This window comes from Dama dama, chromosome 26 (assembly GCF_033118175.1).
Source record: "Dama dama isolate Ldn47 chromosome 26, ASM3311817v1, whole genome shotgun sequence".
Classification (NCBI taxonomy): domain Eukaryota; kingdom Metazoa; phylum Chordata; class Mammalia; order Artiodactyla; family Cervidae; genus Dama; species Dama dama.
In genome coordinates, this window is record NC_083706.1 from 23,592,944 (window position 1) to 23,617,426 (window position 24,483).

At 41.9% G+C, this 24,483-nt stretch overlaps 1 protein-coding gene across 7 annotated transcripts in view; it reads left to right on the forward strand.

The window, feature by feature from the left end:
* The first annotated feature begins 22,319 nt into the window (after nucleotides 1-22,319).
* L3MBTL3 (L3MBTL histone methyl-lysine binding protein 3) overlaps nucleotides 22,320-24,483 on the forward strand; it is a 111,418-nt gene continuing 109,254 nt past the window's right edge. For 2 of the 7 annotated variants that reach the window (XM_061130570.1, XM_061130573.1), the window contains exon 1: nucleotides 24,090-24,397. The gene's annotated coding sequence lies outside the window, so the exon portion shown is untranslated. Of the gene's footprint in view, nucleotides 22,393-23,234; nucleotides 23,470-24,089; nucleotides 24,398-24,483 lie in introns of those variants that run through there. The other 5 variants (XM_061130567.1, XM_061130569.1, XM_061130568.1 and 2 more) reach the window with 5 other exon arrangements.

Sequence of the window (24,483 nt, forward strand, 5' to 3'; positions counted from 1 at the left end):
AAGTCAAGAGTTTGTAGTTGGGGAGATCAAACTGAAGCAAAAGTGTGAAAACAAACATAGGTTCTGGATGATTGCCTATATAAGGGGAAGTATTCAAGGTTAATGGTTCACTTCAAATTGCATTTATTTTTTTTTATTTAAAGAAAAATGTTCTTTGTAAAAAGATTATATGCTTAAAATTTTTCAGCAATATTGAAAAACACAAAGGAAAATGTTGAAACAATCATTTCATATCCACCCCCCAAGAAATAACCATTAACACTACGGCAACATCATTCCGACCATCATTCCACACTTGGTAGATGTGCAGAAAATGTATACATATGTATACAGATAAAAGCATCTGGGCTGCCACATTGCACCACTCAAGTGGTCATACACCCAGAATGTATGTGATAAGGATAGTCAATTGGATGGATGGGTGAACTTTCCTTAAATGATCTCATTTTAAAAATAAAAGTAGCAGCTTTAATTTTTATTGAGAGAAAAAAATTAAAGGAATTGGTGGACTTCAAATATGTTTTTTTTTTAATCACGAAATACATTATTTCCTTTTTATAAAAAGTTAAAAATGAATTTGTTAAAAATAAGAGGTTGAAATTGGTTTTTTTGTTTCATTTAAATGCTTTGGTTTTAGACAGTGTCAGTTGGCTCACTGCTTGCTATGAAAGATGAGAACTGCAGCCCTCTTAAGCTTGTTGTCTCATACCCTTCACAGTTTTGCCATGTTTGTGAGTTTTTTTTTAATACTGTCAAGATTTATTACAGTTGTATTCTGTATTTTCCAGTATTCTATTTGGAAATGGATTAATTGCTCACATTTTTTTTTTTTTTGCCACCATTTATCCATTTCCCAGTTTTTACTTTTATTTCCTAATCAGCTGAGTTTTTGTCATCAAATATATTTCACAAGAAAAGCTCAGTGTGTTATATTCCCTGAGGTCTTTCTTTTTAAAGTATGTTTGTTTTTACTTACATGACACCATGTCTGGGAAAATATTCTTTGGTCCTACTTTCTTTGCTTCAGAACTCTGTTTCACATTTCTTCATCAGTTCTCCGGCACTGTGGAGAAGAGTGTGATGCCAACCTTTCTCTTTTTTTCTTTTGTACATGATTTGGTCTTTTGCCTTTGAAAATATTTCAAGCTCAACAAGTGAATTGGAAGTTTCCTGGGGCTGAGAATTCCTTATCTAATTATTCTCATCAGAATTTGAGGTGTGATTATCACTCTCCTGTCTTTGGCAGTCCTGAGAAATAGTCTTCTAGCAAGTCGGTAGAGCCAGGGACTATGAATGCATTAAGAAAAATCCCAGATGGTATCTCTGATCCTCATTTTGTCTTCTAGGTCCATTGCCTTTGGTTTTTGTTCCTTTTCATGTTCAAGCGAGTCCTATATATTTTCCTGGGTAGCTTGGAGTGATTTCAGAAACTCAGCAGTTGCTGGAGAGGCAGTAAGGTAAACAAGTAATAGAAGTAGAAATTATTGACAGTGTTCTTGGTGGAGAGTTGTCATGAATTCTGCATATAGGAAGTGTGGTAGGTAGACCAGATAGACTGTTAGGAAGATGAATTTTGTAAGATTCCTTCTGCTGGCCTATGGTCTATGATTGGCTGTAGATAGATAGATACAAATGGATGGAAGGCTCTGAATAGAATTCTCTTTCAGGAATAGGTAGATGAAGTAGTTGACAGTCCACTGAGCTAAAATACTTCTGTACTGTCCTCTCATACAAAGATAATGCATGTCAATTTGATGAGGGTGTGTACTTCCACCAAGATAACTTCTAACCTTAGTAAGGAAAAGGGGAGCAGTCAATGATAAAATACATGGCAATATTATCCCAGAGGTGCCTGGGGGCGGGAAGAGTCAGAGGACTTGAAACATTATTTTGGACCATTAAATCTATCCTGCCTATTTGTATGTGACATAGTTGTTTGTATTTTAGATTTCAATATGCCAAAGACCAGGCTTCCTTGGTGGCTCAGACAGTAAAGAATCCGCCTGCAATGCAGGAGACCTGGGTTTGATCCCTGGGTTAGGAAGATCCCTGGAGGAGAGCAAGGCAACCCACTCCAGTATTCTTGCCTGCAGAATCCCATGGACAGAGGAGCCTGGCAGGCTACAGTCCACGGGGTCGCAAAGAATTGGACCCGACTTAGCGACTAAGCACAGCACAGTACATGCCAAAGACAGAATTATCAGAAATTCCAAGAGGATAATTTTAAATGTTTTTAGTGGGCCTCACTGACCCCAGATGCAGAAGCAGAGAATTTGTGGTTATGCACTTCATGCCAAGACATATATCTATTTGGTTTGTTTAGAAGTCTACCTCCTATCACTGAACCACACTACTGGGAGCTCTGGATACTGACCAAGCGCTGGGCCTCGAGGCATTGGTTGGCTTCTCTTGGATTGCTTTCCTTAACTCTGAGTGAGGCTGAAAGATCCCAGAGTTTTTATGCAGGAATATTCCTTGTGATGGGCTGGTATGGTGCCTATTGAGCCGGGTAGACGTGTGGTTGTTTGAGCGCCTGTCTCTTGTTAGTGGTGTGTGTGTACGTGTGTGTTCAGTCGCATCCAACTCTTTGTGACCCCATGGACTGGAGCCCGCCAGGCTCCTCTGTCCATGGGACTTCTCAGGCAAGAATACTGGAGTGGGTTGCCATTCCCTCCTCCAGTAAATCTTCCCAACCAAGGAACTGGACCCACATCTCTTGTATCTCCTGCATCGGCAGGTGGATTCTTTACAGCTGCACCAGTGGGGAAGCCCCATATTAGTGATACAAACAGCAACATGGAGCTCCCCTTCTCTGAGACAAGCAGAGTTCTCAAGATCACTGTGCTACTCACAGCCGTCAAGTGAGATGTGACTCTGTCAGGGTGTTTTAATTTAGTGTACTGCCAAACTGTCTTTGTCAGTAGTTTTTTGTTCGACACCCCCTCCGCCGCCCCCACCACACTGGGGAGTTACCCTTGGCTAGAATGGGCTGCCCTGAGGAAGAGAAACAGGTTAGCTGCAATGGAATCCTCTTTGGGCCCCAAATGGCATTCACAAAGATATTAGAAAGTTAATTTAGATCAGAGATATCAAGCTATAAACCTATATTATGAAATCAGCCCACAGGCACTTTTTCTTTGGCCAAGATGCTCTTTGCCTGCACACAGTCATTAAAGGATATTTCTTTCAATTAGTTGCCTATTTTCAAAACCTAGAAAATGTCCCATTTTAAAAAATCCAGATTTCTCTCTCTTCTTATAAAATGAGAGATGTTATAATCACACCGAGAGCACACGTCTGCTGGCAACACCAGACCCAAAGCCTCCAAGAAGAGCTGAGGGGCAGGCATCCTCCCGACATTAGCCTTGCTCACCACCTCCCCGAGGTCCCACCAGTTATTATCCTCCTGACAGCGAGTCCAGCTGTCAGTCCCCATTTATTGTTACACCTGAACTTTTGTTTTTCATGTGGGAGAATCAAGAGGAACATGACATATATCCTACCGTAAGTGGAAATATATAAGACAGAGGGCAATAGATTTCTTCTTCTTGGCCTGCTTTACTCATTACCTTCTGGTAACCTCTGAGCAGCTGAGTGTATGACTGTTGCTTTGGATGATAGAAGGGTAAGGTGGGTCAGGCAGGCCAAGATTAGGATACACGCAAACATAATTTATAGAACAGGGCAGCCCGTTCCATGTGACCAGCACTTAGCTTTGTCAGGGAGACTTACTGCTTTGCAGTAGGAAAGGGACTGCTGGCGAAAGAAAAGTCAATGTGGGACTCCCCTGGCAGTCCAGTGATTAAGACTTTGCCTTCCAATGCAGGCATGCAGGTTCAATCCCTGGTCAGGGAGCTAAGATCCCAGGGGCCTTGCAGCTGAAAAGCCAAATAAAAGAGAAGCAATATTGTAACAAATTGAATAAACATTTACAAAACAAAGAAAGAAAAGTCATTGGTAATCAGGGATGATTGAATATCCTCAATTGTTTGCAGTAACATATAGCTTTGTGACTTTTCTCCCTGAGAGTTACTATAAAATTATAATGTAATTTATTGTAAGTCCACTGTTCACTCTCCAGGCCTGAACGACTGGGCCAATTAGCAGTGTGTGTGTGAACCTAACCAATGAATCTCAGCTAAGCCTCCTTCTGAGCCATCGGAGTCATACCAGCCAGCCACTTTGCAACTATGCAGCCATGCACAATATTATCTTTGTATAAATACAAGCTGTCACCTTACTTTCCTTTGTCCAGCTATCAAGTTTCTTATGCTCTTTAAAATCATTTTTACATTTATCTTGGAATGACTAATACATTCCCTCGGTATAAATTCAGAAAGTAAAAAAAGGGTTTACAGTGAAGCATCTTCCACCCACACCTGTCCCCCAATTATCCAGTGCTCCTCATTGAAGGAAAATAATGTTACCAGTTTCTAATATATTACTCCAGAAATTGTTTATGCTAATATTTTTTTCACACTGTGATCCACGGGACCCCTGTGTGTTTCCAAGCTGCATTGAGGAAATCTGTGAGGTCAGAACTATTTTTTTTATGATAATAAGACATGGTGATGCAAAAGCAGTGGGGGATAAAACCGCTAGTACCTCGACATGAGTCAAGACAGTGGGACTAAACTATACTAGGAGTCATTACTGTATTTTTCCCTACCATGTATTCACAGTGAAAAACATTCAAATTTCACTTAAGAATGTCCCTGATGAAGTAGGAAAAGCTAATAATTTTGTTAAATCTTGACTCTAGTGTGTCTTTTTAATATTCTATCTGATGCAAAATGAAGTACGCATGAAGCACTTTTGCTCTACACCAAAGTACCAGGTTATCTCAAGGGAATGCTCTTGCATGGTTGAGTTGCAAACCCAACTAGCTGCATTTTTCATGGAACACTATTTTTATTTGAGAAAATGACAGACAAACCACGGTTACTCATACAAGTGTTTGGGAAACATTTTCTTAAAAGTGAACAAAATGTGCCTGTTGATTCAAGAAAAACAAATGACAGTAGGAGCTGCAAATTATAAAATTTGAACTTTCAAGTAAAAATTAGAATTTTGGAAAAACTTGTGTCCACCAGTGTGAGCTCAATATCTTCACAGTATCTAAGAACTTTTCTGATGAAATTGGTGGTGATACAGCAAATGCAGTTTTTTGATGCTGTGAAATGAGATGTGTTAACCTTTGGAAGATACGTGTAACTCAGCGGACCAATATTTCCCAAGTGACCAACATGTGATCCTAAAAATCATGCATGGGTAAAAGAACTATTCAAAGAGCAAAGCAGACCAGTGGATTTTAATGTAATTGGGGATGAATAGTTCTTTGATAGTTTCAGATACTACATCAACTTTTAAGAAACTATTAGTTGTCGAGTTTTGGTGTAATAGCAAAGAAGAATAGCTAGAAATCATATGAAAAGTATTTAAAAGTATTTAAAAATACTTCTCTTTTCCAGCCTCTTATCTGAATGAAATCAAATTTCTTTCCTTATAATTCAGTCAGAACAATGTGTATGTAATAGATTGAATATGGTAGCAGATATGAGAATCCAGATGTCTTCTAACAAGCCAGATATTTAAGAGATTTGCTAATATAAGCCACTCATTTTTAAAAACCCAGCTAATATTAATAAAATGTTATTTATGGTAACATGTAATTGGTTCATTATTTCTGTATTCTCACATAGTGGAAGGGGCAAGGGAGCTCCCTAGAGTCTCATTTATAAGGGCACTCATCACTTCCCTAAGACCCCATCTCCTAATGCCATCAAATTGGGGACTAGATTATCAATATTCATATACTTAGAGGGGAAAAAAACATGCTGTCAATAGCAACATATATTAAATATAAATACATATATACACATATGTTCTTTATGTGTTCTTTCTTATACAAAACATCCTAGACTCACTGATCCCGCACCTTGCTTTCTGAACTTAACATGTCCTCAAGAGTTATTCCATTATCAGGACATATAGATATTCTTTTTATAGCTACATGTTATCTCCTTGTAAGAATTTGTATACTTTAAAAACTAGTCTTTTACTGATGAATTTTTGAAGCTTTTTTGTTCTTAGGGACACGCCACAGTGAATAACCTGATACCTATCTCATGTCACACATGAGTGAGAAGGTGTGCAAGAAAGAAGTAGAAATGCTAAGTATTCAAGTGCATATGTAATTTTGATATATGTCCCAAAACATAAAAGCCTATACTTTTAAAAAAACCAAGTAATCAAATTGCCGCTTTATGAAAATTGCTGTTGTTCAGTCACTAAGTCGTGTCTGACTGTGACCCCACGGACTGCAGCATGCCAGGCTCCTCTGTCCTTCACTGTCTCCCAGAGTTCGCTCAAATTCATGTCCATTGAGTCGGTGATGCTATCTAACCATCTCATTCTCTGTTGCCCCCTTCTCCTGTTGCCTTCAGTCTTTTCCAGCATCAGTATCTTAGCCTTTCCCAGCATCAGGGTCTTTTCAAATGAGTCAGCCTTTTGCATCAGGTGGCCAAAATATTCGAGCTTCAGATTCAGCATCAGCCCACCCAATGAATATTCAGATTGATTTCCTTTAGGACTGATTGGTTTGATCTCCTTGCTGTCCAAAGGACTCTCGGGAGTCTTCTCCAGCACCAGTTTGAAAGCATCAGTTCTTCGGTGCTCAGGCTTCTTTATGGTCCAACTCTCACATGCATATAAGACTACTGGAAAAACCATATGGAGCTTTGACTAGACAGATCTTTGTCAGCAAAATGATGTCTCTGCTTTTTATATGCTGTCTAGGTTTGTCATAGCGTTCCTCCCTTCAAAGGACCAAAAGTCTTTTAATTTCAGGGCTGCAGTCACTGTCCACAGTGATTTGGAGCCCAAGAAAATATAATCTGTCACTGACTCCACTTTTCCCCCATCTATTTGGCATGAAGTGATGGGACTGGATGCCATGATCTTAGTTTTAATGAAGAGTTTCAAGCTGTTGATTCTTGACCCGCACACAGGATTCTCAGGAGACAGGTAAGGTGGTCTGGTATTCCTATCTCTAGGAATTTTCCACAGTTTGTTGTGATCCACACAAAGGCTTTCACATAGTCAATGAAGCAGAAATAGATGCTTTTCTGAAATCTCCTTGCTTTCTCTATGATTCAATGAATGTTGGCAATTTGATCTCTGGTTCCTCTGACCTTTCTAAATCCAGCTTGTACATTGGGAAGTTCTCAGTTCATGTACTGCTGAAGCCTAGCTTGAAGGATTTTGAACATAATCTTGCTAGCATGTGAAATGAGCACAATAGTACAGTAGTTTGAACATTCTTTGGCATTGTCCTTCTTTAGGATTAGAGTGAAAACTGACTTTTCCAGTCCTGTGGCCACTGCTGAATTTTCCAAAGTTGCTGACATATTGAGTAAAGCACTTTAAGAACATCATCTTTTAGGATTTTAAATAGCTCAGCTGGAATTCCATCTCCTCCACTAACTTTGTTCCTAATAATGCTTCCTAAGGCCTACTTGACTTCACACTCCAGGATGTCTGGCTCTAGATGAATGATCACATCATCGTGGTTATCTTTTTTGTATAGATCTTCTGTGTATTCTTCCCACCTCTTCTTAATCTCTTCTGCTTCTGTTAGGTCATTACTTTCTGTCCTTTATCATGTCCATCCTTGCATGAAATATTCCCTTGATAGCTCCAATTTTCTGAAGAGATCTCTAGTTTTTCCCATTCCATTGTTTTCCTCTATTTCTTTGCACTGTTCATTTTAGAAGGCCTTCTTATTTCTCTTTGCTGCTCTCTGGAACTCTGTATTCAGTTGGGTACATCTTTCTCCCTTGCCTTTTGCTTCTCTCCTTTCCTCAGCTATTTGTAAACCCTCCTCAGACAACCACTTTTCCTTCTTGCATTTCTTTTTCTTGGGGATGGTTTTACTGCTTCCTATACAATGTTATATCCATAGTTCTTCAGGTAGTCTGTCTACCAGATCTAATCCCTTGAATCTATTCATCAGCTACACTGTATAATCATGTGGGATTTGATTTAGGTCATACCTGAATGGCTTATTGGTTTTCCCTCATCTTCGACTTAAGCCTGAATTTTGCAATAAGGAGCTCATGATCTGAGCCACAGCTCCCGGTCTTGTTTTTGCTGGCTGTATAGTTTCTCCATCTTTGGCTTCAAAAAATATAATCAATCTGATTTCAGTATTGACTATCTGGTGATGTCCATGTGTAGACTCATCTCTTGGGTTGTTGGAAAAGCATATTTGGTATGACCAGCATGTTCTCTTGAAAAAACTCTGTTAGCCATTGCCCTGCTTCATTTTGTACTCCAGGGCCAAACTTTCCTGTTATTCCAGGTATCTCTTGACTTCCTACTTTGCATTCCAGTTCCCTACAATGAAAAGGACATCTCCATAGAACTGGTCAACTTCAGTTTCTGCAGCATCAGTTGTTGGGGCATAGACTTGGATTACTGTGATGAATGGTTTACCTTGGAAATGAACCAAGATCATTCTTTCATTATTGAGGTTGTACCCAAATACTGCATTTTGGACTCTTTTGTTGGCTATGAGGGCTATTCCATTTCTTCTAAGGGATTCTTGCTTACGGTAGTTAATATAATGGGCATCTGAATTAAATTTGTCCATTCTCTTATATTTTAGCTCACTGATTCCTAAGATGTTGATGTTCAATCTTGCCATCTCCTGCTTGATGACATCCAATTTGCCTTGACTAATGGACCTAACTTTCCAGGTTTCTATGCAATATTGTTATTTAGAGTATCAGACTTTACTTTCACCACCAGACTCATCCACAACTGAGTATTGTTTCTGCTTTGGCCCAGCTGCTTCATTCTTTCTGGAGTTATTAGTAATTGTCCTCTCAATTTTATATGTTGAGTTGTGGTCAGGTGAGTATAACAGAGTTGAATGGTATATACCTACATACATATATGTAAATTGCATGTTTGAGGGCAAAAATTGACTTTAAAAAATAACAAGAAAGATGCAAAATCTGTTGTAATATATAAGGTAAATATTGTAGATTTTCCATAAATGTTCTGTATCATGGATGTAATTTTGGAGAAGTTGCAAGTTTTGCCATTTGGTCTGTAGTTGAAATGATTAGTTCTTTTGCTGGAGGCCCGGAAGCAGCTGGCACTGACCGCACCGATGCACACAAGGTCCCAGCATTTGTAAATTCCAAGTTCATAGTGGCCAGTGAAGGAGACAGTGCTTGTCTTTGCAGAAGCATGATTTCAGAGCCTAGTGGAGATGAATTCCAAGCAAAGACTGTTGCAGCGAAGCAAGATCAGTTCTTGAGTTCTTCACTAGCCATTACAGGTAAATGTAATGTGGGCTCATAGGTGTGGGCTGGTAAGTGATATAATGAAGTATCTTTGTGTAGGAGGATGGTATTTTAAAAAATATTTAAAATTTTTTTCTTTTTCTTTTTAAAATTTTTAATTGGAGGATAATTGCTTTACAGTGTGATGTTGATTTCTGCCATACATCAACGTGAATCAGTCATAGGTATACATACGTCCCCTCCTTCTTGAATCTCCTTCCCATCTCCCAACCCATCCCACCCCCCAGCTTGTCACAGAGCAGGATTTTTTTTTAAATCTTAACATTCTCAAGTAAATTTAAAGAAATGAAAGTCCTTAGTTACCTCCTTCATGTCTCCAAATAAGCTTCACAATTTTTTTCATACTTATTGATCAAATTTTGCTCATTATATGGTGCCCCATATCTCCCATTTTATCTTCACATATCAACTTAAATACCATCTTTTCCAGAAAGCCTCACAAGTTTCCCTTAAACTCAACCAAATTATTTTCCTTCCTATTCCCATAGCATTTTGTACTTTTTCTACCATATTTATTTTTGTACTTTTACCACCAATATTTTTCTAGTATATATTATGATGCAATATTATAATTACCCATTTACTGATAACATCCCCACTATATTTTACATCTTAAGGAATGTGATGATATGTATTTTATTCAGTGTGTTTTATTCTCAGACAGATATATAACCTAGTATACTGCCTGGCATGTAGTAGATACTCAATATATATTTGTTGAAAAAATAGGACAAATTTAGCTGAAATATGGGCTCTGGGTATCTGGAAATTTTAATTGAAAAGTCCACAGGGTCCTAGCAACTATTTTAAGCAGCCCTATTTTCACATCATTTGTTTTACTGTTTCACATAAAATTTCTAGGAAGACAAATATACATAAGTATTTCTGGTATAGATATACTAGTGGTTTGATATAATTTAGAATGCTATTTTCTCTGCTGTTTTCTGTACTTTCCCTAGTGATATTCGTGCTATTTGCCTTATTGACCATCAATGACACCTTGGGCCTAAGAGGAAAAAAATGAATTTTCCAAGAAATAACAGGATAAATCATGTAAGAAAAGTACAGTCGGTACTCTGGTATAATACACACATCAATAGGCCAGTGAAAGCATGCTTTAGATGATGCTAAAATGAAATTATTTTTCTATCTTTTGCTCAAAATGGGTTTATTTTCCTTGGTTTCTAAACTACCATAGGTCAACCAAAGGAAGCGGAATCTCAAGAGGTGGGGTACCATCAGCATCTTTTAATTCTGAAAAGGCTTCTTGTGTGTCAACTTCCAAGAGGAAGGATCAAGGGAGGAGGAACACAGGAGAGGCTGGAGCTCCAGGAAGCTTCTTCCCCTGCCACCTTCTCACTTTCCTGTGAGGCAAGGTCCTGTTCATTTTCCTTGAGAAAACTTCTCTAATCCTTTCATTCCAGTTAGAAGTTATTATTCCCTCTTCTGTGCACTCCTTTACTATCTTCCCACCTATATACATGCATTTTTGACTGATCTTGTGTATCTTCCGATAGAAAACGGTTTCTTGGGGGTCTACCTTGGGTTGTCTCATGTCATCTACCATGATGATTCACATATGACGATGCTCTAAAGCTGTCAAATGCCTTAGTATCTCTGCAGCGACTTGCCCCTCTTGTCTATACAGACATGTGATGTAGAGAACAGGAGTATTCAGAAAAGGTGGGAAAAAGAAGCTAGACTAACTCTTAAAAATACAGAAAAGTTTCTGCAAGTATAAGAGGATTTAGATGAAGGAAATAAAAAAAGTCATTTCAAGAATACCATGACTTAGCTTAAACACTGGCCATAGGCCTAGTTCAAATCTTGATATTAACATTTAGAAGTGTGTCATCTTGGCCAATGACTTACCTCTATAAACCATAGTTTATTCATCTCTCAAATGGGGATAAAGAGTAGCTATCTGTGTTAGCTGGCCCCCAAGTTTCCTCTGGGCTGGTGTGTACTGTTTAATCATCTCCCCTTGACTGTGGGATGAATGTGATGGGATTCTACTGTACTGATTAGATTATGTTATGTGACAAAAGAGAAGGGATTTTTTTTTAGATGTAATTAAGGTTTTAATCATCTGACTTTGAGTTAATCAAAAGGGTGATTATCCTGGGTCGACCTGAGTTAATCAGGTAAACCTTTTAAAGGAGGGTCGAGGGCCTCCCTAAAGGAGATGTTTCAAGTGAGAGAGACTTTTCTGCCAGGAATGAAGAAGCAAATTGTCATTTGTGAGAGGCCCATAGATATGGCAAGAACTGTAGGGCCCTGTATGAGCTGCCAACTGGCAGACAATCTGCAAGAAAAAAGGGACTTCAATCCTGTGACCACAAGGAGCAGAGCTCTGCTAACAACGCACGCGCTCAGAAGAGACCTCCAAACCTCAGGTGAGACACTGGTCCTGGCTGACACCTTGACTCCGCCTTGTGAGTCTCTGGGCCAAGGACCCAGTTTAGCTGGGCCTGGAGCCCTGACCTCTAGACAATGTGAGATCATAAAAGTGTGTGGTTTTCAGCAGCTACATGTGTGGTAATTTGTTACACAGTAATAGAAACAAATATACTACCTTAAAGGGAAGATTTGCAGGTTACCAACAACTGATTCTGGCTAAAATTAGACTGATTTCTTTTTTTAAAGCAGAAGTTATTGGAACAAAATCTAGTATGTCAAAAAGCTGAAGGAAAAGCTAAGTGACTAGGTCTTGGGATAACAGACACCTGGGCTACTGTGAAGATATCATTTAGAAACTTGGGGAGTACACTCAAGTAACCTATCTCAAGTCACTCAGTCCATGAATCAGTCGATACTCCTGACAGTCAAAATGGCCTCACTTTCATCACCCACCCATTCCTTGATGATAGGAAACTGTGGACTTGGCAAGCCCCTAAGGCCACATGGAATGAGTCTGCAAGCTCCCTAAAGAGAAAATTGGTGCTATCAGTGAAAGAAGAGGAAAAGAATCTAGGGTAGTCACACACACACACAAATCCACCTTGCTGTTTCATAGGATTGTCAAGAAGACGTGAGATAATATAAGCAAAGTGCCTTGCACATTTCTTGGCACTCTGTAATCAGTTGTAAACTATTAGGCATAATTATTAAGCACCAGGGGGCCTAAGTCTCATCTAGAAAGCAAAAGAGAGAGAATTCTGCCCCTGAAGATGAAAAGAGAAATCCCATCTTGATGAAAGAAAGATTTTCCTAGCATTCAAGAAAATAGCCTTCAGTGTCCGAGGCTACCTGGATGACTTATAATTAAAAGCTATCAGAAGATAGAACACTGTCGGTTCCTCAGTGCTCTTTGTGCTAATTATCACCATGTGCTCAAAAGAAACCAGCTGTCATTTGGACTCCACCAAACTCCAGTGGGTCAGGAAGGGAAACCAACAGTTAACGGCTATACATTTTCTCACAAAACTCTTAACGGTTGGCTCACATTTCTGACAGTAAATATACCGGACGGTGTCTAAGCCCATCCATCTATGTTTGAATCATGGCTTTACATTTGAAATTTTAGAAAATCCATTCAGATGTGAGATGACAGCCCACTTACTGAGGATCACAAATGGAATCTAGAACAGCTATAAGTACCCAGTACTGAGTGATGCCGTTGTGTTAGAGAGGCAGGCTCTCCTTTGATCTTTGTGTTAGAGTATGTTACTGGCCTGTACGCCTCTCCTGAGGAAGGCCTGTCTATGAGGTGGTGTCATTTTTGGCCTGAAACATCACTGATGGCTGAATTTAACTTCCATTATGTTCTGTTCTACTCCACAAGTATTTATTGAGCCCCCCATTATGTGCAATGAACTGTATTAAGTGCTATGATAGATTAAAAAAATGAATAGATAAGATAGAGCTCCTGACCTCAGGGAATTTTATTATCTCAGAAGAGAGACAGACGTTTATGGGGACCAGATACAACAGAGAGCAGGATGTGACCAGCACGAAAACAGATGCAGAGACAGAAGAAGCTTTCAATTTCAAGTGTAATGACCTGGAGTTTTTCATGGTGGAGGTAGAGTTTGAGGCCTTCTCAATTATACGGCGCTCTGGAACAGGTAGCACTTTTATTCATCAGCTTGTTCATTGTATTCCCAGGGTCTAGCATAGTCCCTGGTATTTAATATATGTAACTTGAATTAGGAAAAAAAATTTATTTGCAGTAAAATATACATACACAGTGGGACCTAACGTCCAAGTGAATGGGTGAATGAATGAGTAAAAGACACTTAACCTACTGTGTAAAAGACTTTTTTTGCATCTAGATTTTGTCTTTGGTTCTAGTCATTAGTGGTGGTCTTGGGGTTATATAATCTGTTGGAATTTAATATGTGGAAGCACAAACTTTTAGGCCCCAAATTAGGATTAGGATAAAATTTTAACTTCCCATTAAAATTTACTGATATAAAGGTCAGAGTAGGATATACTGGAGGGCTCTAAGATGCCTTGGAGAAGGAAATGGCAACCCACTCCAGTATTCTTGCCTGGAGAATCCCATAAGCAGAGGAACCTGGCTAGCTAAAGTCCATGGGGTTGCAAGAGTTGGACATGACTTAATGACTAAACCACCACCATACATACATAAAATTGCCTATTTCAACCATTATTTAAATGTTTGGTTATGTGGCATTAAGTATGTTTGCATTGTTGCCCAAAAACTATCACCATTGTCCAACTCCAAAACTTTTCCTTCTTACAAAACTGAAACTCTGTACCCATTAAATGATGACTCCCAATTCCACGCCCCCCCCCCCCACCCCCCACCCCAGATAAGTGTAATCCTAGAAGATCTGTCCTTTCATGACTGGTTAATTTCACTTAGCATAATGTTTTCAAGGTTCACTTAAAGCATGAGTCAGAATTTCCTGCCTTTTATAAGGCTAAATAATATTCCATGGTATGTATATACCACATTTTGTTTATTTACTCATCTGCTGATGGCCATTTGTGCTATTTCCACCTTTGGGCTCCTGTGAATATACAGCCATACACATGGGTGTACAAATAACTCTGAGAGAGACAGAAATTTTGATAGGTCAGTGGGGGCAGAGAGAGGGTATTTCAAGCTTAGGAAATGGCAAGAACAAAAGCACAGACAGGTGGCGATGCGCTGGTTTACTTGGCATTGCTCACTCCTTGGTTTCTCTGGGTGTGCTGGCTGAAGATAGAAAGGTTCATGTGTTTCAGTGTTTGAAAGGCACTAAATGCTAGACCAAGAAGATATATTTTTTCTAAAGCTTTGAGGAACTATTTAGGGATTTGGAGCAGGGGAGTAACATTACCAACTCTACACTCTGAAAGAGTGAATGTAATGGCAAAGATGTAGTTAGAAATGGAGGGTAATAAGCCTGGCAGGAGACCAGGCTGTTGAGTGGCAGATGAAACAGTAAAATGGAGGGGGGGGGGGGTTAGAAGACAGATATCACAGAGGAACAATCAATAGGATCTGGATGTGGGTAGCAGCAAGAGGAAGCTGGAGTTAAATCTGTGACTGAAAGCCCTGGGACATTATAAACTGAGATGGAGAATACAGAAGGAAGAAGAAGCAGACAGAAACAATAGTTACTATTCATTAAACTCTTATGTGTTAGGCAACTTACATGAATTATCTCCTTTAATCTTGATAATGGCCAGTACAGGAGATATTATTAGACACTGGAGGAAATTCAGTTTAGGTAGATTAAGTTACTAATACCTAGTTAAGTAGTGGAAATGGGACTCCAACACAGGTTTAACCCTAAAGTTTTTGTTTCTTTTAAACCATCACATCATTCACAGTCTTCTAACACATAGAATATCCATGTCGATTTATAGCTCAAGAAATTGGAAATATAAGCCTGAAGCTCTGCAGAAAGAGAGAATATAAAACCAGAAGACCAGAACTTAACTCCAGAAGCAATCATATTTATCAGGTGGGAGGAGAAAGAAGGACTAGGTCTGAACCACAAGAAAACAACCAGGAAAGTAAATTGACAAAGACATTATGTGAGAAGACAGTTTCGAAGAAGGGATTAGTCAACACCACCAAATGCTTCTAGAATCTTAAATAGGAAGTGGACTGTAGCCACTAGATTTGACATTTAGGAAGTCACTGGAGACTTTAAAAGAAGAAAGCATATTCAGTTAAGTCCGTGGATTGAAAGATGAACCAGATGTATGGAAACGAAGAACACTGAGTGCAAACTACTTGTTCAAGAAGTTTGGCAACACAGGAGAAATTATGACACAGTATTTGAAGGGACGTAGAACTGACAAAAAAAGGTTTTCTTTTCTAGGACTGGGAAGATATGAGCATATTTAGGGGCTGTAGAAAAGCCAGTGGAGAATAGCAAACTGAAAATATCAGGAGAATAATGAAAATTTATGGAGGAAGAGTGAGAGGGTGTGATCAAGAACACATTTACAGAGACAGCATGTGAAGAAGTAGGAATATTTCTCCCCGGGGATGGGAGAGAAAAGGAGAGAGATTTGGAAGTTGAAGGGAAGAAGGAGCTTACATTGGGAAAGGAGAAAACTGGGGTGGAATTTGACCTTGAAATCAGTACACAGCTGGTTGGGTTATGTAGAAGAGGAAGTCAACTAGAGTCAAAGAAATAGATCATCCAGCTTTATTGAGAGCTCCTCTGAGTTAGGATTATTTTAATCTTTAGTGGAGCCAATCAGCTAGAATAGTAACCAAAACTCAGTCTCTCTTTTTAGTCCAATACATTTTCAGACTTTCCTGAAACTCCACAGAGACACCTGATTGCATTTGGGCATTTCCCAAGTCTCCTTAAAGTAGATTACTCTTGACTGATTTCATCAACAGTGTACTGATTTTTACCCTTTCATTCTTCACTGTCTACAAATTCTAAGGGCATACATATAGAAAACTTCTAAACAGTGACAGGAGGCAAGAACTACTTTCTTGGAGAGGTTTTCATAGAAAAAAATTGGGAAATTACTAAGATATGGTGAAGTGTTTCAATACTGAATTTCAAAATTTTATTCCTTAAAGTCTTCAAACCCATTGAGAAACCTCAGTTTAAAAACCTTTCTATTGATTCTAGTTCCTGAAATATAACCAAGTGAAAGGCAGAGCTAGTATAATTTAAAGTAACAGATTGTCTTCTTCTTGAACACTGACATTCCATTCGGCATTCTACATGAACAAAGTAATGTTCCAGATTTTTTTTAATATACAGTTACACTTACTGTATTTATGTGATGAATTTTCTTCCAGTTATAGGTATTAATGATTGGAACCATGCCTCAGTTACCTCCCTTATGAAAGATAACATAGGAATGTTATAACAAATATTTAGTTAAAAAACTGAAAAGGGCTTTGAAAATGTAAAAGTGTAATATAAATGCTAAATAAAGATAATATATTCTGAACAGCAGGCTCCTTTGAAATAGGGCCTATGAATTCCATTAGCACTCTCTGTTTACATGCTTTTAGGAACTTTTTGGAGGATGTTGTCCATGGGCATGCCTGTGACGTGACACCTCTGGCCTGGTCACCACCAAGAAAAGAGGCAAATGAAAGAGTGGCCATAATAATTCACATAATAATGTTTTCTTAAGTCATTCAATAAATATTTATCACATTTTTAACTGTGCAGGTACAAGTCTGGGTGCTAAGAATACTACCGGGAGCAACTCAAGCAAAAACCCTGACTCATAAAGCTAACATTTATTGATTAGCAACTACACGCCAAGGTTTAGTCTTACATTATTCCATTAAATCCTCATATCAGGGACTTCCCTGGTGGACCTGTGGCTAAGACTCTGGGTTTCCAGTGCAGGGGGCCAGGGTTTGATCCCTGGTCAGGGAACTAGATCTGATATGCTGCAACTAAAGATTGAAGATCTGTGTGCTGTAACTAAGAGCTGGCACAGCCAAGTAAATAAATAAGTAACTAAAAAAAAAAATCCTCATAGCAGCCTCGTGAGCTAGGTACTGTAAACATTCCCATTTTACAGATGTAGAATCTGAGGTAAGAGAGGTTCAGTAACTTGCCCAAGTGGTGAACTTGGGATTTGCTCCTCACCATCTGGCCCACATGTTCCAGTAACAGGCACAAGGTTATCGGGTGTTGGGCTGACTCAACTGACTTTCAGAGTTGGTCCCCTTTAAATCTATAAAGCTAAAAAGAACAGGCCATACAAATTGTTGGTGTTAGGGGTCTTTGGCTTATCTACTCAATTCAAAAAACGACTCAATTTTCCATAAGAGATGGGGATCCCTCTTGGTGATACTAGTGAAGATAGAAATTCTGGCCATGCAGGTGGTTTGCATGAGGCCCCAGAGTGGCCAGGCCTCTGTAAGACTAGAATGACATTTGGGGAGTCAGGCGGCACCCTGGGCAGCTCTGGCCTTTATTTGGCTGGCTAGCTTCTGCTCCGCTGTACCTCAAGACTTCTGTTAACACTCATACATAGTTCCAATGCCTAACACCTAAGCGAACTGCATTCTACTTGCTTCTCTCTGTGAATCACTTAGTTTTTGTAATGCCTATCAACTAATTTTATCTCCAGTACTTCCAGTTCATATGGGGAAGCCTAAGTATAGATGAGTCCATTTCATCACTTTTATTCATTTGGGGCAGCACTCCCTGCTGACTCACAGGCTACCCCTTACTTGATTTAGTCCTTGGATTAAATGCCCACTCCTGGACCAGTCAGCTGTGGCCAGGAGTCATGTCATATGGAAAGAACATTCTAGAACCAGGCTCCAAAGTTATCAGGGGATACAATCACAGATATGTTGTGAAGTCTGGCTTGTTCCTCTAATACTGTTTAGTTATAAGGCTTTTGGATTTAGGCTTTAAGCAAGTAAATGTGTTCTGAAAAGTTATTAACTTTTTAAATTTATAAGTCACTTTATAGTTCTATATTATTCCACTGTTTTAAATATGTCTGTCATATTTCTATCTTTACTTTTGCATCTAAATAAGATTATAATAAATAAGATGTTCTTTTATATTAATTTCCTTAACATGTTGAGAATTTAAGATTTACACCATAATCCTTTCCTTAAATACTAACAGATACTTTTTCTCTCATCCTTAGCGTATCAATTACATTTCACCATCACAAGCTCTGTGCTAAGAATGTATACAGATGTGTCACAAGAAAAATAAGCAGGACTCAAATTAGAGTACCACATGAACATTTCAGTGTTATCTAGAATGCTAACAAGAAAATCAAACTCTGCTTGTATAAATAATTATCAATAATAAGAATCTTGGCCAAATCAATGTTAATGTCATTTTTATACTTGGAAAAACATGGAGCACACAATTATATAGACTAAAAAAATCAATAACTTGATTCACACTTAAAAGTAAGATAATACACTGAAAGAATAACTTCAAGTATTGTTCATTTTAGAAAATTTCTATGGAAAGATTCAATTTTATCTGAAGACTTACAACCAATAGCACACACTACAACATGGGAAATAGGTTAGGCAAGCAGTTTGTGGCTATGAAACAGATCAAAACTAACTAGCCATTAGGGAATGGAACCCATGACCTTCATCTCATTAGTAACAGGCTTAAACCAACTGAGTGAGCTATAAACTGGTAACATTCTGATACCTAGCAGATGGATGGATTTTTCACTCCTTACTTAAAATTCATTTCTTGGTTCCATATTATTTGTTCTAAAATGTGACAATGCTGCTGTTATGTGGAAGGATGGAAAGGGACGTGGCTTTCAATGAGATCTCAGAAATCAATTATTACTCTTTGTGTAACTAGTGAGAGAATTCAAACCCTGCAAGATGAGGTGACCTGCCTAACGGGTTCCCAGTGGGTGGTGGCAGGACTGTATTACAATAAAAATCTCTTGGACTTCACTCCTGGTCACTTTCAATTTGTGAGGGGCTGGCTGGTGGAGCAGGTTGTCCTTGAATTGTTCAAGGAATGGGGAGTATGTCCTTTCAACCCAGAACAAACTTAGAGCTAGGAAAAGGGAGTGTAGGTTTCTAAATTGAATTCATGCCGAATGGAGGATACAGGATGGAATATAGTGAGAAAGGTTTTGAATGACCTTCATCTGGGAGGGGATGAGAAGCCTCAGAAAGTCTCCAGAGAGTGAGTACGGTGATGGAAAACATTTTCCATGTAAAATGGCTTTAGCTTCAGTCCATGGGGTTGCAAACAGTCAGACACAACTGAGCACACATATACACACCAGGATATTTAGGAATAGCGTAACCTGAGTCACGGGCTGGGGGCGCAAGTTTGGGTATAAATCAATAAACATAAAGAAAAGTAAAGTAGTGGCTAATAATTTCACTTGGGAGGTCAGGGAAGTTACAGATCTGGTCTGAGGATGGGTTAGGTATGTAGGTGTGATAGGGTAGAGTGGGGTGGAATGGGAACTGGGGAGAGTGGTGGAGACTGATGCCATGAAGGGATGCTGGAAAGAAGGGATTCATCATGGATTATTAACCAGTGACTGAACAGTGGAAGGGTGAAGGAGCAACAAAAAGCTTCTACTAGTATATTATCATTTAGGGAACAGATGGAGACAGGTTCTGTAAATACTACCGATTTATATAAAGGTCCAGTGTTATTTAGATTCTGATATCGTAAACTGCCTCTGTCTCAGGGGGTCACACCAGTGGATTCTTTGTAGCAGTATCTTTAGATGTGAGTACCTTCAAAATATTTCCCATCCGGAACCACATCTTGGGAACAACTTACATTAAGCCTTTGAACTTTTACTGATAACCTCTGAAGGAGATTGACCATGTATTGGAGAGAGCCTCAACTCATCCTTATTTTTGTTACTGTACCTCAGTATGTGCACAGGTCCCAGGCAAGCCTTTCTGTCCTGACCCTTGGACCTTTACTCAGGCTTTCTCTGATTGGATCATCTTCCCACATACCCTGGACACTTGTCCTTCAAGAATCAGTTGTCACCTTTTCTAGAAAGCCTTTCCTTATTGCCACAGTAGCTCCTCAATTATAACTGCTCTGCATACCCCTAGTACAACATCTTTCGCACCGTGAAGCATTGCCCAGTGAACTAGACTGTCTTTACAGACTGAATTCCTTGGGGTCTAGTTTTAATCATTTGTTTATCCCCAACATCTTGTAGTGTGATTTGCACAAGGCAGATCTTTAACATAAGTTTAAAGACTATGGAAATCTCTGAAAATCTTGTGAAATAGAAATATAGTCTAGAAATTATCTAGAGAGAACAAGTCTAGAATGGATTTTTAGAGAGAGGAATCTAAAATTAATGTTATTAGTTTCCTTGGGCATAAGGCCTTAGTTTTGCACATAGCTCTTGGCCTTGGTTCCCTTCTCCTCTTGTAGTCTGCCTTTAGCCATTTCACTGCTTACTATTCAAGGGCTAGGGAGAAAAGGAGAGAAGCTGAAATTCAGATCAGTTAATTAGGCTGTTTGGGAACAGCTCAGAAAAAGGCTGGATATTGTGGGTGAAATCAATATTATCTATAGCCTTCTCTAACCCAGCCTTCCTCATTTCACACTCCTAAACCAATGGTTGCCCGACACAGGAAGCATATTCTATAAACTCTTCAGCTTCACAGAGTTTGTTCCCTTGTCTTCAGTACATGTCAAGCTGTAGGTCCTAGGTTTTGGTTTGGAGAATTTGGTCACTACACCAGTAGAAGACACTGTGGGATAATCTGCCTCTCTAGGGTAATTTCATGGTCCTAAGGAAAGAATTTAGCAGTTTATTTTTCTGAAACTGGTTCAAGGAACATTCCCGAAGTGAAAAAATTCAATCGAGAATATTATTACTTACATTTTGGAGAAAGACTTTTAATACAGAATTTCCATCTGTGATATATTTAAATTCTAGGCCTCAGGCAGCAATTTCAGAAAAGGGTCTCCTTGACCATTTATTAGATGCAAACTACTCCACTCCGAGGGGTAGGGGGCCTTACTTTATCTCCCCACCCCAGCAAAATGTGAAGACTTGCTTCCACTATTCCTGAAATTACCAGAGCTCCTTTTTTTTTTTTTTTTCCCTTGCACGGTGAACTCCGTTATTGACCTAAAAGTGTTGATCACAACTTCAATTTCTTGAATTCTTTTCTAAGTACTTGTATCCAGTAGAAAAGGAGAGTGGTAAGCTGCCCAAAAGGAGGCCTACAGTCCATCAGTGGAAAGCGGTCAACACGGAAATGCAATACTCTGGCTTGCTCTGGTTTTGATGCCCTAACAAAGACAGGTTTCGCTGTTGAGGACCGCTCAGCCATCTTGACTGAGTCCATTCAGAAGGTAGTCCTCGACCTGCTTACTGCCAGAGGACTTTAACACTGATTTCTAAGTTGACATATGTATCCCAACAGATTTCACAACAGAGGCCTAACACATTGAAGCTGTCAATAAAGACCAACACTTAAGAAATGCGAGGCACGCGGACACTTTACACACACACTTTATAATGCATTCTTCCAGTCCTCTAAGAGAGAGAGGCTGAGTGTGTGTGGGGGTGGGGGGAGGGGGTGGGGGGAGCTTAAAACTTTCTCATTTTTCCTGACCTGTAGCATGCATTTAGCCTTCAGGTTGTGTTTTTGTAAGCCCAAGGCCCACTCTTTAATGGCTGAAAGCATACGTGTAACAGTACATGGTGGATCAGCTGCTCTGAGAAATGCCTTTTTTAAAAAAGTAAAGTGGAAAATAGACAAAGAAATCTATCACCTTAGCAGTCTTTCATATTTGTTTTGATTGTTCTGGAAGCAGCGCTGAGCTGGTGACAAGGGTATTGAAAAGATGCACCTGAGGCAGGATCTGCGGGCTGCTGCATTCGCCAGCCGGCTTTAGTGCTGCTTTCCAGCGGCGAAGGCGCAGCAGCGTGAACAGGGAAGCCGGCGCGAGCCTCCCCGGCAGCGGCGGCGGCGCGGCGGCACCGGCACCAGCGCAGTTTCCCCTCTCCCCAGCCCTGACTCCACGCGCACATGCGCACTGCGCCCGCAGCCCTGGACCATTTGTCAGGACTACTCGTGAGACGGAGAAAAAAAAAAAGAGAAAATTTGGGGGTAAGAAGCGGTTGATCGGATCTAATCTCTAATTAATCTGAAGATTTGTCCGTGCCAAAGCCCATTCATTTATTTTCCTAGGTGAGGATGAAAGTTAAGAGACCTCTACAGAGAAGGAAGCGCACCCTCGTCTTGTGAAACAGATCAGGGGAGGGGAAAGGACAGAAGGGGTTTCTCCCCCACTTCTCTGCGCCTCTGGGAAAGAGAAGAAAACTTAATCCTGGGGGAAAAAAGTGGGCAAGTGACTCGGAAACGGCTGGAGGGGGAGTCTCTGGGCATCTCACTCTGAAGTAGTGAGTGCGAGTGCGAAAGAGGAACAAAAGAGAGAGAAAAGAGAAAGGAAAAAATGGGGGGAGGAGAGACTTGTATTTTTTTCTTTGCGCGCACACGGGGAAGGGTGTGGGGGGCCGTGCGGAAGGCAGCCGGGGCGAGGCGGCCGCGTCGGGCTCTCGCCGGCGCGCAGGCGGCGGGATGCGTGTGGGCCCCCTCCCCCGCGCCCCCCGAGCTTGTCACTTTGGTCGCTTTCATGACACCGGGCGCGGGGTGGGGAGCGCGGCGGCGCCGGGCTCCGCCGGGGTGCGTGCCCGAGTGGGCGCCGCGGAGCCGCAGCCCGGGCGGCGAGTGCGGCGGCCGAGGCGGGGGGCGCCGGCGGCGGGGGCCGGGCGGGGGGCGGCGCGCGGGGGCGGCCGGGGCCGCGTTTCGGTGCGGCGGGAGGCGCGAGCCCCGCGCGCCGCCCCTGCGGCCCCCTCCGCCCGTGTGGCCTTTGTGCCGGGCGCGCACCGGAGAGCGAGCGAGCGAGCGCGAGAAGTATTAGTACGGGAGACCGAGGCAGTGGGAAAAGAGGCCGGGCCACTTTCTCCCCGCTCGGGCTGCGGAGAATGGACTGGTTGAATGTGCAGGCGCGTCTCCCCGGCGTGTGCTGTGTGTGTGTGTGTGCGCGCGGCGGAAAGGCCTCCCCGACTCCCACCGCGCACACGCACACTCACACGCACGCACACACTCACGGACCCGCGGCGGGCTCGGCGGCCGAGAGTTTGCGTTTTCTTCCTCGCCGCCTCCCACTTCCCGACCGACTGTGTGAGAATTTCATATAGATCAGCTCCAATTTCCGCCATTTTGGGAAAGTTGCACAAAAATAAACCCTCCGGTTTATTTCTGCCCGAGGCAGGAAAGTGCTTCGGGAGGCGAGGCGGCGCGGGCCCGCGGCGGCCGTCCGCGCGGGGGAGGGCGCAGGGCGCGGGCCGGGCCGGGAGCCCGCGCCGTCGCGGCGTTCGCCCCGCGCCGTGCCGCGCCGCGCCGGGCCGGGTGCGGGCGCGGGCGTGTGTCGGGCGGCGGCGGCCGCGCCGGGGCGGCGGGCGCGGGTGGGGGAGGCCGGGGGGGGGGGGCGGCGCGGGGCTGCTTTTCCTGCAACTTGTTTACGCCGTCCTTATATTGGGGAGGCAGAGAGGGGTCCGAGGCGGGGCCGCCGCCCGCCTCGCGCGGCATGCGTGTGCTATTCCGGAATAATGGGTTTTGCACACTAGCGTCCTGGGCCCGGCCGGCCGTCCTCGCGCCGCGGCGGCCCGGCGGGGGGAAGTAGAGGCCGGCGGGGGTGGAGATCGGGGAAGCGCAGAAGCCGAGGCATCCGCCGCGCGCCCCGCGAGCTGGTGGCGGGGGCGGGGGTGGGGGGGGAGAGGGAGGAAAACTTGGGAGCCCTGGAGGCGGGGGAGGGGGGCACGGTGGCACGGGCCGAGGGAGGGCGCAACTTTCGTGCTGGTGGTAAAACTTTAATTACCTTGGAAGAAAAAGGCCCTCCGGTCTCCCCCACCCTCTCTGGGCGAAGCCCGGCCCCAGCGCGACCGTGAGAGAAAGTTTAAAAGCGGGCACTTTGCTCCCCGCCTTCCCCGCGGAGGGGTAGGGGTATCTGTTTGTCCGTCTGCGCTCGGAGAGACGTGGGGGTAACGAGCCGCCCTCCGGGGTCGCGAAGATCGCGGCTCTCACCCCACCCTTCCACGGGGAGACGAAGGTAAACGTCGCTTCAGTTTCCCTCCTGCCTCCTCCCCCCGCCCCCCCGCTTCCTTTTCCTCCCCCTCCCCGCCGATTTTTTTGAGG